Source organism: Micromys minutus, assembly GCF_963924665.1.
Source record: "Micromys minutus genome assembly, chromosome: 16".
In the NCBI taxonomy this organism is placed as follows: Eukaryota; Metazoa; Chordata; class Mammalia; order Rodentia; family Muridae; genus Micromys; species Micromys minutus.
This window is the reverse complement of record NC_137985.1, coordinates 16,055,021-16,072,799: the sequence shown is the minus strand read 5'-3', so window position 1 is coordinate 16,072,799 and position 17,779 is coordinate 16,055,021.

Sequence of the window (17,779 nt, the reverse complement as noted above, 5' to 3'; positions counted from 1 at the left end):
TTAGTCTGGATAAGAGTTTATCAATATTGTTGATTTTCTCAAAGAACCAGCTTCTGATTTTGTTGATTCTTTGTATAATTCTTTTTGTTTCTACTTGGTTGATCTCAACTTTGTTTGATTATCTCCTCCTGTCTATTTCTTTTGGGTGTACCTGCTTCTTTTTATTCTAGAGCATACACGTGTGCTGTCAAGCTGTTAGTGAATGTTCTCTCCAGTTTCTTTTTGGAGGCACTTAGAGCTATGAGTTTTCCTCTTACTACTGCTTACATTGCATCCCATAAGTTTGGGTATGCTGTGCTTTCATTTTCATTAATTTCTAAAAAAAATATTTAAAAATTTCTTCTCTTGACCATGATATCATTGAGTAGTGCATTGTTCAGCTTCTATTTGGGCTTTTTGTTGTTTTTGTTGTTATTGAAGACTAGCCTTAGTTCATAATGATCGGATAGGATGCATGAAAGTATTTTGATCTTCTTATATTTGTTGAGGCCTGTTTTGTGACCTATTATATGGTCAATTTTGGAGAAGGTCCTCTGAAGTGCTGAGAAGTAGATATATTCTTTTGTTTTAGGATGAAAGGTTCTGTAGATGTCTGTGAATTCCAGTGGGTTCATAACCTCTCCTAGTTTCTCTGTGTCTCTGTTCAATTTATGCTTTCATTATCTGTCCATGATGAGAGTGGTGTGTTGAAGTCTCCTAGTATTATTGTGTGTGGTGATATATACCATTTGCACTTCAATATGATGTCTTTTATTAATGTGGGTGTCGTTGTATTTGTAGAACAGATGATTGCCAGTTTGTCTTGATAGATTTTTTTATTATGAGTAAAAAGTGTCCTTCCTTAACTTCTTGGCAGCTTTTGGTTGAAAATCTATTTTAGTTGGTATTAGAATGGCTACTCCAGCTTTTTTCTTGGTATCATTTTCTTGGAAGGTTTTTTCCCAGCCTTTTACCCTCAGGTAATGTCTTTGTCTCTGAGATAAGTCTCCTGTATGCAGCAAAATGCTGGATCCTGTTTACATGTCCAGTGTGATAATCTATGTCTTTTGATTGGGAAATTAATTCCAATGATGTTAAGTGATATTAAGGAATATTTATTGTTGTTTCCTGTTGTTTTTGTTGCTAGAGGTAGAACTTTTTTTGTGTGCCTTTCTTCTGTTGATTATCTTGCAAGATGATTATTTTCTTGCTTTACTTAGAGGGTAATTTTCCTCGATGTGATGGAATTTTTTTATCTATTATCTTTTGTAATGCTGGATTTGTGGACAGATATTATGTAAATTTTTGTTTGTCATGGAATATCTTGTTATTTTCATCTATAGTAATTGAGAGTTTTACTAGTATAGTAACCTTACCTACCACTTCTGTTCTCTTAGGGTTTGTCCAGAATCTTCTAGCTTTCATAGTTTTTTTTTTTTTTTTTTTTTTTTTTTTGAGATGTCTGGTTTAATTCAAATGTATCTGCCTTGTTCTATTCCCCTTACTGCTTTTAGCGATTTTGTTTATTTGTTTGTTTTGAACATTTGATCTTTTTCTTTTCTGTGTTGGGAGGAGATTCTTTTATGGTCCAATATATTTGGAGCTCTATAAGATTCCTGTATATTCATGTGTCATCTCATTGTTAAGGTTGGGGAAGTTCCATGATTTTGTTGAAGATATTTTCTGGGCCTTTCAGTTGGGAATCTTCACTCTCTTCTACACCTATTATTCTTAGGTTTTGTCTTTCAGTTGTGTCCTGGATATCCTAGATTTTAGGGCTTGGATTTCTCTAACTGTTGTGTCAGCGTTTTTTTTTTTTTTTTTTATGTTGTTTTCTGCCCCTGGGATTCTTTTTTCCATATCTTATAGTCTGTTTGTGATAATTGCATCTTCGATTCCTGATTTCTTGCCTAGGTTTTCTACCTCCAGATTTGTTACCTTTGTGCTTTTTAAAATTGTTTTCATTCCATTTTTAATTTCTTCACCTGTTTGGTTTTGCTTTCCTGCATTCCTGTACATGATTTTTGTGTTTCCTTCTACTTGTTCTATCACTTCTCCTGTAATTCTTTAAGGGAGTTATTTCTGAGCTTCATGAAGACCTAAATCATCTTCATGAAATATAATTTTTAAGTCCATATTGTGCTTTTCTAGTATGTTGGGAAATCCACTACTTGCTGTGGTGGGAAATCTGGGTTCTAATGTTGCCAGGTTGTCTTGGTTTCTATTGCTTAGGTTCTTGTACTTTCCCCCTGCCATCTTCTTATCTGTAATGCTAGGTGATCTTGTTGTCTCTGACTGGATCCTGTCCCTTCTGTGGGTCTGAGGGTTCATTGGCTTAGGATGGAGATTGCTTCGGGGAGTTCAGCTGTTCGTGGGTAGGCAGTGAGTTCTGATGGCAGTGACCAGGTTCTGTCTCTGTGGGCTTGGGTGACAGATTTCTTCTGAGGCTCTTCTTGGTGCTCATTAGTCTGTGGCAGGCCCTGAATCCTGATGGTGGTGACTGCCTCACCTTGATTTGAATTTTAAGCACTGTATTTTTGAAGAATAGTATTTTGACTTTCTTCCTTATGAAATCCTAGTTTTTCCTTATGAAATCTTAGTTTTTTGTTTTGCTTGGATAAAAAAGTCATCAAACAAATTCATTAAACCTTAAAATTTCCATTCTATTCTTTCCAAACACTGGTTAATGTATATCTCTTACTATTTTCTTTTCTTTTTTACCCTGCCTTATTCACTTGTCTCATTGACATGAGACAAGTATCTCATGAAACAGTTGCAAAGATTGTCAATGGTATACTTGTAATCCAAATTAAAGAACATATCAAAAAGATAATTCATACTTATAATATTGGCTTCATGTCAGGTATGCAGGTATGACGATTCAACATACAATAATTAATAAGTATAATCTATCACATTACAAACTAAATGATAAATCTCAGAATAGTGTCATTAAATGCCACAGTATTTTTAAAAATTCAACATTTCTTCATGATAAAAGTCCAGAGAGTCTAAGAATATGAGGATTATTCTTCAGCATAATAAAGGCAATTAGAGCAAACCTACAGCATATATTAATCTAAAGGGAGAGAAACTCATAGCACTCCATAAAATCTTTAATAAGGTACTAATAGCTTCTTTATCTCTTCATGTATAAACAATATAGTACTTCACATCTTAGCTAGAATGGTAAGAGTATTGCAAGACGTAGATGGGATAAACACAGTGAAGGATTAAGTAAAAAAATATTCTTAGATGACATGATTTTGTACATAAATAAAATCTTACATGAAAACTTCTATTGCTGTTAAACGGTTTCAGAAAAGTAACAGGATACATCATAATCAAAAAACCAATATAATTCCTATAAACACAAGAAATGAACAGTGGTGTTTGAATCAGACTTGTTTTCCACAGTATCAAACATTTGAATTATTAACTACCAGGAAATAATAAAAGTTCTTGATCAGGTTAAGAAGGATTAAGAGGTTTTGTTTTGTTAGGGTAGGTGTGGTCTTGGAAAAAGTACTTCACCTGGGTGGGATCTAAAACTTCAAAGGCTTATATTTAGACCAGACTATTCTATCTTCTTTCTCTTCTCCCATCTCATGCCTTGCCTTCATCTCTTATCCTCCTCTCTCTCTCTTTTTCTCTCATCCCTCCTCCCCCTCTCTCTCCCTCCATTCTCCTGCTTTTCTTTGTCTGTATTAGTTAATATATCTTTGTCTCCCTCTGTCTCTATTTTTCTCTGCTTATTGCTTTTAGACAAAGATGTAAAGTTCTCAGCTATGAATGTACTCCATGACTTTCTGCTTTCTATCATAAAGATCATAGAGTTGTCAACAAAAACTATAAGTGAGCCTGCAGGTAAATATTTCCTTTATAATAGTTGTCTTGGCCATAATGTCTGTTCCCAGCAATCAAAATGTACCAAAGATACAGTCTCAAAACTAAGTCAAAGAAATAACACATTTAAAATGAGTATGATAATAACTATTTAAGTTAAGCTTCATGCCCAGGAATAGTTGGCTTACAGAAAATGAAATAGACTGTCTCACTTTGCTTTGTTTGAATACTTTTATCTCTCTTGATTATATATTTTATTTTGTATTTGTGTTTTGTTTATTTTTTAAAATGTATTTTTAATATTTTATTTGTTTATGGTTTTAAGGAAGGTTGAAACAAGAGCATGAAATTACATGGACAGGAGAGTGGGAAATAATTTTGTAGAAGTCAGGATTAGAGAAACATAATCACAAGTTTACAAAAGAGATTTAAAAATATTTGTATATTATATATGACACTGTAGCTGTCATCAGACAAACCAAGATGGCATCATATCTCATTACGGATGATTGTGAGCCACCATGTGGCTGGAATTTGAAATCAAGACCTGTGGAAGAGAAGTCAGTGCTCTTAAACACTAAGCCAAACTCAAGCCTTCAAAAGATTTCAAAAAAGAAATATTAAAGAAAAACAAAGCTCACATTATAAATGGCTTTCTGAGGAAAATATTTTTTGGCTTTTTTTAAAGACTTTATTTTAAAAAACAAAGATAAAAACATTTTAAACATTTTTGCATAAATGTATACAAATAGAATTGTGTCAGTGCTTGGCTTTTTTTTTTTTAATTTTTTTTTTTTAATTTTTTTTTTTTTTTTTTTTTTTTTTTTTTTTTTTACAATGAGCAAAAAGTACATGTAAAACAGGGTGTAACCCAGAATTTGTCAATGTGTTCTTGGTGTGTAAGGATTGAGGATGACTTTTTGTTTTGTTGTGTTTTGTTTTCTTTTCTTTTTTTCTTGAACTTCACACAGTCTGTGAGTTGTTTCTGGGGAAGTCCGAGTCTCTGGGGTTAGCATCCCAATGTCAGTGACTGCATATTATTTCTGTTCTTCTGTGACTGGGTTTTCTCACTCATGATGATATTCTCTAGATGCAGCTATTTTCTTAAGAATTTAGTTAAGTCATTGTTTCTGGTGGCTGAGTAGTATTCCATTTTGTAAATGTGCCACAATTTTTGTATCCATTCATCTACTGAAGGAGATCTGAATTCTTTCCAGCTTCTGGCTATTATAAATAGAGCTGCTATGAACATTGTGGTGCATGTATCTTTGTTGTATATTAAAGTGTCTCTGGGGTATATGCCCAGAAGTGGAATAGCTGGATCTTCAGGTAGTACTATGTCCAATTTTCTGAGGTATCGACAGACTGATTCCAGAGTGGATGTTTCAGTTTAATACCCCACCAACAGTGGAGAATGTTCCTCTTTCTCCACAACCTCGCCAGCATCTGCTGTTATCTGAGTTTTGGATCTTGGCCAATCTGACTGGTGTGAGGTGGAATCTCAGGGTTGTTTTTATTTGCATTTCCCTGATGGCTAAGGATGTCTAACACTTCCTCAGATGTTTCTCAGCCATTCGATATTCCTCAATTGAGAACGTTTTGTTTAGCTCTGTACCCCATTTTTTAATAGGTTTATTTGATTCTCTGGTGTCTAGCTTTTTGAGTTCTTTGTATACCTTGGTTATTATTCCTCTATCTGATGTAGAGTTGGTAAAGAACTATTCCCATTCTGTTGGCTGCAGATTTGTTTTCTTGACAATATCCTTAGCCTTCCGGAAACATTGCATTCTCATTAAGTCCCATTTGTTAATCTTTGACCTTAGAGCTTGAGCCATTGGTGTTTTTTTTTTTTTATATTTTTGTCAGTACTTGATTTTTTATTGAAGAACTTTATTTAAGAAAACAAAGATAAATGTACAAATTTTAAGCATTTTTTGCATAAAAGTATATGAATAAATTTTTGTCATTGATTGGCTTTCTTTTTTTTAAAGGTTTTTTTTTATAAAACAAAATTATTTTATGAAACAAGGATAAATGTACAGATTTTGAACATTTTTTGCTTAAAATTATACATTTTTTGTCAGTACTTTTTTTCAGATTTTAACATAATTTTTACATAAAACTATATGAATATATTTTTTAGTCAGTACTTGATTTTTTTCAAGGTTTGACTGTATGCCTTGAAAACTTAATAGTTACAATGAGCTAAAGTACATGTAAAACAAAATGTAACATGAAAATAGTTAAAGTTTTCTAGTTTTGTAAATATTTTTTTTATTTTGTTTTCTTTATTTCTTGGACTTCATACAGTCTGTGAGTTGTTTCTGGAGGAGTGCAAGCCTCTGGGGTTAGCATCCCACTATCAGTGACTGCATATTATGTCTGTTCTTTTGTGACTGGGTTCTCTCACTCAGGATGGTATTCTCTAGATGCAGCCATTTTCTTAAGAATTTGGTTAAGTCATTGTTTCTGGTGGCTGAGTAGTATTCCATTGTGTATATGTGCCACAATTTTGTATCCATTCATCTTCTGAAGGACATCTGGGTTCCTTCCAGCTTCTAGCTATTATAAATAGAGCCACTATGAACATTGTGGTGCATATATCTTTGTTGTGTATTAAAGTGTCTCTGGGGTATATGCCCAGAAGTGGAATATCTGGGTCTTCAGGTAGTACTATATCCAATTTTCTGAGGTATCGCCAGACAGATTTCCAGAGTGGTTGTATTAGCTTGCAACCCCACCAACAGTGGAGAAGTGTTTCTCTTTCTCCGCAGCCTCTCCAGCATCTGCTGTCATCTGAGTTTTGGATCTTGGCCAATCTGACTGGTGTGAGGTGGAATCTCAGGGTTGTTTTGATTTTCATTTCCCTGATGGCTAAGGATGTCGAGCACTTAATCAGATGTTTCTCAGCCATTCAGTTTTCCTCAATTGAGAACGTTTTGTTTAGCTCTGTACCCCATTTTTTAATAGGGTTGTTTGATTCTCTGGTGTCTAGCTTTTTGAGTTCCTTGTATACCTTGGATTTTAGGCCTCTATCTGATGTGGCGATGGTAAAGATCTTTTTCCATTCTGTTGGTTGCCGTTTTATTTTCTTGACAATATCCTTAGTCTTACAGAAACTTTGCAATCTCATTAAGTCCCATTTGTTAATCTTTGACCTTAGAGCTTGAGCCATTGGTGTTTTGTTCAGAAAATTTTCTCCTGTGCCTATGTGTTCTAAGGTTTTCCCTACTTTCTCATCTAATAGTTTCAGTGTATCTGGTTTAAGGTGGAGATCTTTGATCCACTTACACTTGAGCTTTGTACAAGGAGATAAGAACGGGTCTATTTTCATTCTTTTGCATGTTGAGTGCCAGTTGGCCCAGCACCATTTGTTGAATAGGCTGTCCTTTTTCCATTGAATGTTTACTGCTCCTTTGTCAAAATCAGGTGACCATATACATGAGGGCTCATTTCTGGATCTTCTATTCTATTCCATTGATCCACATGCCTATTTCTGTACCAGTACCATGCAGTTTTCAGCACAATTGCCTTGTAATATAGCTTGAGGTCAGGGATAGTGATTCCCGCAGATGTTTTTTTGTTGTTGAGGATGGATTTCGCTATTCTAGGTATTTTATTATTCCCTCTGAAATTGCACATTGATCTTTCCATCTCAATGAAGATCTGGGTTGGAATTTTGATGGGGATTGCATTGAATCTGTAGATTGCTTTTGGTAGGATGGCCATTTTTAAGATGTTTATTTTTCCAATACAAGAGCATGGGAGATCTTTCCATTTTCTGAGATCCTACTCAATTTCTTTCTTTAGAGGTTTGAAGTTCTTGTCATACAGGTCCTTCACTTCCTTAGTTAGAGTCACACCAAGGTATTTCATAGTTTTTGTGATGATTGTGAAAGCTACCTTTTCCCTAATTTCTTTCTCCACATGTTTGTCCTTTGAGTATAGAAAGGTTACTGATTTGTTTTAGTTAATTTTGTATTCAGCCACTTTGCTGAACTTGTTTATCAGCTGTAGGAGTTCTCTGGTGAAATTTTTGGGGTCACTCATATACACTAACATGTCATCGGCAAAGAGTGATGTTTTAATCTCTTCCTTTCCGATTTGTATCCTCTTGATCTCCTTTTGCTGTCTAATTTCTTCAGCTAGGAATTCCAGTTCTATGGTGAATAGGTAGGGGGAGAGTGGACAGCCTTGTCCAGTCCCTGATTTTAGTGGTATTGCTTCAAGTTTATTGCCATTAAGTTTGATGTTGGCTGTTGGTTTGCTGTATATTGCTTTTATTATGTTTAAGTATGGAACTTGGATTCCTGTTCTTTTCAGGACTTTTAACATGAAGGGGTGTTGGATTTTGTCGAATGCTTTCTCAGCGTCTAGTGAGATGACCATGTGATTTTGGTCTTTGCGTTTGTTTATATGGTGGATTACGTTGATGGATTTCCTTATGTTAAACCATCCCTGCATCCCAGGGATGAAGCCTACTTGGTCATGATGAATGGTCATTTTGATGTGTTCTTGGATTCGGTTTGCAAAGATTTTGTTGAGTATTTTTGCATCAATGTTCATAAGTGAGATTGGTCTGAAGTTCTCTTTCCTTGTAGGGTCTTTGTGTGGTTTAGGTACAAGAATTATTGTAGCCTCAAAAAATGAGTTGGGTAATATTCCATCTGATTCTATCTTTTGGAATAGTTTTGCGAGTATTGGTGTTATATCCACAATAAATGTCTGATAAAATTCTGCACTGAATCTGTCTGGACCTGGGCTTTTTTTGGTTGGGAGGCTTTTGATGATTTCTTCTATTTCTTTAGGTGTTATAGGGTTATTTAGATGGTTTACTTGGTCCTGGTTTAACTTTAGGACCTTGTATCTGTCTAGGAATTTGTCCATTTCCTCCAGATTTTCCAATTTTGTGGAGTATAAGTTTTTGTAGTAGGATCTGATGATTTCTTGAATTTCCTCAGTTTCAGTTGTTATGTCACCACTTTCCTTTCTGATTTTGTTAATTTGGATACTCTCTCTTTGCCCTCTAGTTAGTCTGGCTAGGGGTTTATCAATCTTGTTGATTTTCTCAACGAATTAACTCTTTGTTTTGTTGATTTTATCAATGGTTCTTTTTGTTTCTATTTGGTCTATTTCTGCCCTAATTTTGATTATTTCTTGCAGTCTACTCTTTTTGGGTATATCTGCTTCCTTTTGTTCTAGGGCTTTTAGCTGTGCTGTCAGGTTGCTGATGTGAGCTCTCTCCAGTTTCTTTTTGGAAGCACTTAGGGCTATGAGTTTTCCTCTCAATACTGCTTTCATTGCATCCCATAGGTTTGGGTATTTTGTGTTTTCGTTTTCGTTGAATTCTAGAAAATCCTTAATTTCTTTCTTTATTTCTTCTTTGACCCTGCTATCCTTTAACAGAGCGTTGTTTAGTTTCCATGTGTATGTGGGCTTTTTGTTGTCCTTGTTGTTGTTAAAGACCAGCCGTAGACCATGGTGATCTGAGAGGATGCATTGGAGTATTTCAATCTTCTTATATCGATGGAGGCTCGTTCTGTGTCCTATTATGTGGTCAATTTTCGAGAAGGTGTTATGGGGTGGTGAGAAGAATGTGTATTCTTTTACGTTAGGATAGTATGTTCTGTATATATCTATTAATTCTAGTTAGTTCAAAGTCTCTGCTAGGTTTGCAGTGTCCTTGTTCAGTTTCTGTTTCCTGATCTGTCCATTGGTGAGAGTGGGGTATTAAAGTCTCCCACTATTATTTTGTGGGGTGAAATGTGCATTTTGAGCTTTAGTAGGGTTTCTTTTATGAATGTGGGTGATTTTTTAATTGGAGCATATATGTTAAGGATTGAGAGTTCCTCCTGACAGATTTCTCCGGTAATGAGTAAATGGTGTCCTTCCTTATATTTTTTGATAACTTTTGGTTGGAAATTTACTTTATTCAATATTAGAGTAGCCACTCAATCTTGCTCCTGGGGCTGACTGCTTGGAAGTTATTTTCCCACCCTTTTCCTCTGAGATAGTGTCTGTCTTTGTCTCTGAGTTGAGTTTCCTGTATGCAGCAAAAGTCTGGATTTTGTTTATGTATCCAGTCTGATAGCCTATGTCTCTTTACTGGGGAGTTGAGTCCATTTATGTTAATAGATATCAAGGAATAGTTGTTTCTGTTTCTTGCCATTATTGCTTTTTTGTGGGTTGAGTTGTGTTTGTGTCTTTTTCTTCTTTGGTTTTCTTGTTTAGGAGTTTTTTTTGGTTTTACTAGGCTGTATTTTCCCTCGTTGTATTGGATTTTCCACCTATAATTCGTTGTAGTGCTGGGTTTGTGGTCAGATATTGTGTGAATTTTGATTTGTCTTGAAATATCTTCATCTCTCCATCGATGGTGATTGATAGTTTTGCTGGGTATAGCAGCTTGGGCTGGCACTTGTGCTCTCTTAAGGAGTGCATGATGTCTGTCCAGGCTCTTCTCCATTTCATAGTCTCTGTTGAGAAATCGGGTGTGAGTCTTATTGGTCTGCCTTTATATGTTACCTGACCTTTTTCCCTTAACTGCTTTTAGTATTCTTTTTTACTTTGGGCACTTGATGTTTTTACTATTATATGTCGGAAGGTATTTCTTTTCTGGTCCAACCTATTTAGAGCTCTGACGGCTTCTTTTATGCTCATGGTCATCTCATTCTTGAGGGTAGGGAAGTTTTCTTCTATGATTTTGTTGAAGATATTTACTGTGCCTCTTAGTTGATACTCTTCTCCCTCTTCTATTCCTATTATTTTTAGGTTCTGTCTTCTCATTGTGTCTTGGATTTCCTGGACATATTGGGTTAGGAGCTTTTTGTTTTTTGCATCTTCTCTGGCTGTTTTGTTTGTTTGCAATGTTGTCTTCTGCCCCCGAGATTCTTTCTTTGATCTCTTGTAATCTATTGGAAATGCTTGCTTCTGTGACTCCTGATTTCTTTTTTGGTGTTCTGACTCTAGGGTTATCTCTTTTAGTCTTTTCTTTGTTGTGTCGATTTCTGTTTTAAATTCCTTCTTCCATTCCTTCATCTCTTTGATTCTTTTTTCCTCTAGTTCTTTGAGTTTTTTGAGTGTTTTTCTTGTTACCTTTTTAAAAGCGTCTGATTCTTTTTGCTTTTCCTCCCTTTCTTGTTTAAGTATCTCTATCAGCGTCTTGAGATATGATTTCAGGTCTGTGTCTTCTTTTTCTGGAGTGTGTGGCATTCCAATGTTTGCTGTTATGGGAGAGCTGGGTTCTGGTGTTGCCAGGTTGTCTTGGTTTTCTAGGGATATACTCTTTTGCTTTCTTCTTGCCATCTTCTTGTCAGTGATATGTACTTGCCTTTCCCTTGTATCTGGTCTGTGTCCCTGGATTTCCACTGGTCCTGGTGGCAGATTGGCGGAGCCCTGTTCTGCACCCCAATTTGCCGGGTAGAAACAGAGGTTCCAATGCTGTGTTCCTGGTCCCTGGATCTGGCAGGGTGGGGACGCGCTTTCTGTGTGCACCCCGCAGTGATCTCTGTGCTCCCTGGCTGCCCAGATCTCCTACTCATGAGTCTTTAAACCTTTGGGAAATGCTGGTCCAGGTGGCAGATGGGCCGAGCCCTGTTCTCTTGGGAAGATTTTTATCAGTCTGAAAATAATGATAATTTGCAAATCAGGCCATATAAATTGAAAATGTTTCTGTTTATCAAAGCTGAAGTAAGGACATTTTTGATCAATTTACATCTGATACTGACAAATTCAACTAAAATTCGATAAGACAATGATGCCCATTCTCTCTATATATATTTAATATAGTGCTCAAATTTCTAGTTAGAGCAATAGCACAAGTAAAGAACACCAAGGAGATACAAATTGGCCAAAATGTAGTCATGGTATCACTATTTGCAGATGATGTATAATAGTATACATAAACAACTTCAAAAACTCTACCAGAGAACTCCTCCAGCTTACAAACAACTTCAGGAAAGTGGCTGAATATAAAATTCACTTAAATAAATCAGTAGTCCTACTTCATAGAAATGATAAATGGGCTGGGCTGAGAATGAAATTAGGGGAATAACACTTTTTAAATTGTTATAAATAAATATCAAATATCTTGGGGTAACTCTATCTAATCACATGAAAGTTCTGTATGACAAGAACTTCAAGTCTATCAAGAATGAAATAGAATAATAAGTTAGAAAATGGAGAACTCTCCCATGCTTTTGGATTGGTAGAATTAATATAGTAAAAATGACCATAATACCAAAATCAATCTATGGATTCAATGCTATCTCTATCAGAATTTCTACACAATTCTTCAAAGACATGAAAAGAGCAATTCTAAATTTCATATAAAAAACCCCAAAAAACCAAGTAAAGTAAAAACAGTTCTTAACAACAAAAGAACTTCTGGGGGATTCACAATCCCTGACCTATGGAGCAATAGTGGTAAGATCTACATGGTACAGAGACAGACAGTTAGATCAATGGAATAGAATAGAGGACAACAGAAATAAAACCACACACTTATGGACACTTGATTTTTGACAAATAAGCCAAAAATATACAATAAAAAAGAAAGCAATTTCAATAAATGGTGCTGGTCTAACTGGAAAAATGAAAATAGATCCGTATTGTCATTTGTACAAAACTCAAGGACTAGTGAATTAAGGACCCCAAAATAAAGCAAAATACACTAAATCTATGAGAAGAGAAATTGAGAAAGTTCATAAAACACATTGGCACAAGGGAAAGTGTTTAACCTGAACTCAGGTTCTAAGGTCACAAACTGATAAATGGGACCTCATGAAACTGGAAAGCTTCTACAAGGCAAAGGACATAGTCAGTAGGAAAACTTTAGAACCTACAGATGGGTAAAAAAATTTTACTAACCCTACATCTGATAGAGAGCTAATAAAATACTCAACAAGCTAACAACCAATAAATGAATGAATAAATAAGTAAATAAATAAACCCACAATGTAATCAGAAAATGAGATACAGAACTAAACAGAATTTAAAACAGAGGAATTTTGAATAGCTGAGAACCAGTTAGAGACATGTTCAAAGTCCTTAGTCATATGGAAAATGAGAATTAAAACAACCATGAAATTCTAACTTATGCTGATCTGAATGGCTAAGATCAAAATCGCAGGTGACAAAACATGTTGGCAAAATATGGAGAAAGATGAATACTGCTCCATTGCTGATGGGATTGCAAAGTAGTGCAACCACTCTGGAAATCAATCTGGAGTTTCCTCAGAAAATTTGAAGTAGATCTACAGAAAGACCCAGCTATACAACTCTTGGGAAGCATACCCTACCATGCCACAGGAGCACACGTTCCATTATGGGTATAGCAGCCTTATCTGTGATAGCCAGAAACTGGACACAGATGTTCCACAATGAAGAAATAGATAAAGAAAAAGTAGTTCATTTATACAATGAAATACTAATCAGATATTAAGAAAGAGGATATCATGAGATTTGCAGGCAAATCAATAGAACTATAAAATATCCTGAATGATCTAACTCAGACCCCAAAGACATGTATGATATGGACTGATTAATAAGTAGATGTTGTCAAAAACATACAGAATACCCAAGATAAAATCCACAGAACTCAAGAAGGTTAACAAGCTGAAGGGTCTAAAGTGAGGATGCTCCAATCACACTCAGGAGGAAAAAGAAAGTAATCACAGGGGTAAGAAGTGGGAGGTACATGTGTGGAAGAGAGAACAGGGAGTAGCAAATGGGAACATGATCAGGTATTGGGTTGGGTGTGGTGAATAGGACTGAAGCCTTGAAGGCCAGCAGAAAGAATAGAAAGAGTCAACCTTGAAGATAAGTGGTAGGGAGACCTGCTAGAATGCCCCAGATTCTTGAGAGGTGAGAAAAGCTCAGGATTCCAAGGGAGAAATATTTGTAGAGCCTATCTCCAGTAGAAAGACAGGGCATCAAGAGGAAGTAAGGAGTTGCCATCCCACAATCAAAAACTCTGTTTCAGAGTGGTTCCTTTCTAAACAAACTGCAGTGACAAAAATGGAGAAGAGAATGAGGGAGAGAAGGTTCAATGACAGGCCCAAATTGGGATCCAGCTCAAGTGGAGGCTCTAAGGACTGTCACTATTACTGATACTATGGTGTGCTTTCTGATATAGGTTTAACATGGCTACCCTCTGAGAGGCCCAACAAGAAGCTCAAAGAGTAAGATACAGGTACTTATACCCAATCAATACATAGAAGCTGGAGCCCTTGTGACTGAATTAAGGAAACAGTGGGAGAAGCGAAGCAATAGAATGAACCCTTAGAAAGACCTGTGGTCACAACTAGCCTAGATCCCCAAGATCTCTCAGACCCTGAGCTACCAACCAGGCAACATATACTAGCTGGTATGAGGCACTGAAGACATATACACCAGAGGCCTGCCTGGCCTGACAGTGAGAAAAGATGCAACTAACCCCTCAAGAAACTTTAAATTCCAGAAAGTGGGGAGCTCTGTTAGTGTAGTGGAGGGGTATTGGAACATCTTAGGGATGGGAGGAGGAATGGTATATGGTGCAGTAGGAGGGTGGGCGAGGTAGGAAATAATTACTAGATTGAAAAAATATATTTTAAAAATTTAACAACAATAGCAACAGCAAAAACAGAAAAAGAAAATAACCATGACTGAGAGAAACATATAGCAGAATGTGCAACATTTTTTGTTTTTTATTTTTTACACTTGGTCAATATTTTAAATGAATAGATATCACTGCAGAGCAGAGTAAGTAACAGAAGCACAAAGTACAAAATTGCAGGAGCACATTCAATGCCATTTCAGAAATTTTTAGATGTTCTGTTCTAATATCACATTAAAATATTTAGTTATTTAGTTTTTTCTTACATCTGAGAATTCTATACATATATACAATGAAATACATCCATATAACCCCCATTCTCTCTCTACCTCCACCAATTCTCCATATATCTTTTATTACATGTTTTCCATCCAATTTACTGTCTCTATTCTATTAGTCTATGGCATTCCATTAGTGTTTCCTATATCTGCTCAAGCTTGGGAAAAATGCTAAATCATGGAATTGCTTTCAGTGACCACATAGTCAAAAGGAATGGCTTGCATGCAGACCAAATGCTCAATGCATTTTCCACCAGGAAGAGCGGAAATTCACGGACACAGGCCGGTGAGACTGTGCCATGAGTAGCCAAAGTACAGAGAAGTCTAGGCTAAGCACGTGGAAAATGCAGTCTTTCAGTTGTTTCAGGGGAACAGGAACCCTGGTATAGGGACTTGGTATCCGCCCAGAAAGCCATTGCATGAGGACCAAAATCTCAGGTCATTTGCCACTGAGAACAGTGGAGATCAAGGGACACAGGCCTGGCGAGACTGCACTGTGAGTAGCCAAAGATCAGAGAGGGCCAGGTGGACACATGGAAAATGCTGCCCCTCAGTTGATTCAGGAGAGAAGGAACCCTGGCACAGGCTCTTTGTATCTGCCCAGAAAGCCCTTGTGTGTGGACCAAACGCTCAGGCCATTTGCCACTTGGAACAGTGGAGATCCAGGGACACAGGCCTGGTGAGACTGTGCCATGAGTAGTCAAAGCACAGAGAGGTCTAGGCTAAGCACGTGAAAAACTAAGCCCTCCGGTTCAGTGGAGCTGGAACTCTGGCATAGGGACCCAGGATCCACCAGGAAAGTCCTGGCTCAAAGTCTAGACACACAGGCACACACTATGGCACAAGCCCTTGTCAGTGGGAGCTTGGATTTTCCAGGGAAAGAAAGTGCTTGAAGTTCAACTCTACAGACCCTCTTACACCGAGACTAGAGAAGAGTCTGACACATAGGCCCAGGGAGAACAAATCAGGAGTCCTCAGAGAGCATAAAGTACTGTGCTATTGAGAAAAGGGTCAGTAGTGGCCTAGCGAAAGAGCCAGGTCTCTTCCAGTGGTACTCAGGACCTGTGGGTACAGGGCAGAGCTACCAGAACAGACTCACCAGAGCTCCCACATCTGAGCCCACAAAGACAGAGCTGAGTCACTGATAACAGAACTCACTGCTTGCCACCAAAAACCAAACACTCAGATTCAGTTTTATTCCTGAAACCTTGGGCCCTCAGGTACATGGGAGAGACGGGTACCAATCACTGACAACAAGACCACATATAATCACAGACAACAAGATGGCAAGAGAAAAGTGAAAGAACGTAAGCAATGGAAACCAAGACAACCTGGCAACATCAGAATCCGGCTGTCACATCACAGCAAGCAGTAGGATGAAAACACTCAAGAAAAAAAGACTCAGAACTGAAATCATACCTCAAGGCGAGTATGGAGATCTTTCAGAAGAGCATGAATAACTCACTTAAACTAGAATGGGAAAACAATCATAAACAAATAGAAGTTTTAAAGAGGAAACATGAAAAACCCTCAAAGAAATTAAAAACCTAGAGGAAAACAGAACCAAAAAAGATGAAGGAATTGAAAATGGAAATAGGAATGATAAAGAAAACACTAAAAGACACAATCCTAGAGGTGAAAAACCAAAAAAAAAAAAAAAAAAAAAAAAAAGGCAAAAAAGAAATCAGGAGTCACAAGCATCTCCAACAGACTACAAAAGATGGAAGAAAGAATCTCAGGAGTGGAAGACAATAGTAAAAACATAAAAAGGCGAAAAGCTCTTAACCCAAAAGATTTCCAGGAGATTCAGAATACAATGAGAATGCCAAAGCTAAGAATAATAGAAATAGAGCAGGGCAGCTCAACAGGCACTCAGACCATCGGCCACCAGGAAGAGCAGAGACCCAGAGACACAGGACTGGCGAGAATGGGGTTAGAATGGGTTCCAACTAGCCAGGGGGCAGAGAGATCATAGGGGAGGATGCAGAAAGTGTGCTCATGCCCGACTTGATCCAGGGAACCAGGAACCCGACATTGGGCCCTCCGTTCCCAGCCAGAGGATTTTGGGGTTGACAGCAGGCACATGGACCATCCACCACCAGGAACAGCGAAGATCCAGGGACACAGGCCAGGTACAATGGAAAGGTGAGAACCAATCACTCACAACAAGATGGCAAGAGTAAAGCAAAAGAACGTACCGCAGGGAAACCAAGACAACCTGGCAACACTAGAACCCAGCTATCCCATCACAACAAATGGCAGAATGTCAAACACTCCAGAAAAGGAAGAGTCAAACAGGAAATCTTACCTCAAAATGATGATAGAGAACTTTAAACAAGAATGGGAGGAAAAATATAAAGAATTAGAAGCTTTTAAAGAAGAAACAAGAAAAACACTCAAAGAACTCAAAGAACTAGAAGAAAACAAAAACAAAAAGATGAAGGCATGAAAGAAGGAATTTAAAACAGAAATGGACACAATAAAGAAAACACTAAAAAAGACAACCCTAGAGGTAGAAATCCTAAAAAGGAAATCAGGAGTCACAAATGCAAGCATAGCCAATAGACTACAAGAGATGGAAGAGAGAATCTCAGGGGCCGAAGACAACATTGAAAACATAGACAAAACAGTCAGAGAAAATGCAAAAATCAAAAACCTCCTAACACAAAATGACTAGGAGATCCAGGACACAATGAGAAGACCAAACCTAAGGATAATAGGAATAGAAGAGGGTGAAAATTATCAACTAAGAGGTACAGTAAATATCTTCAACAAAATCCAGGAAGAAAACTTTCCTACCCTTAAGAATGAGATGACCACGAGCATAAAATAAGCCTACAGAACTCCAAATAAGTTGGATCAGAAAAGAAATTCCTACCAACACATAATAATCAAAATACCAAGTGCTCAAAGCACAGAAAGAATACCAAAAGCAGTAAGGGAAAAAAGGTCAGGTAACATATAAAGGCAGACCAATCAGAATCATACCCGATTTCTCAACAGAGACTATGAAAGCTAGTAGAGCCTGGACAGACATCATGCAGACCTTAAGAGAGCACAAGTGCCAGCCCAAGCTGCTATACCC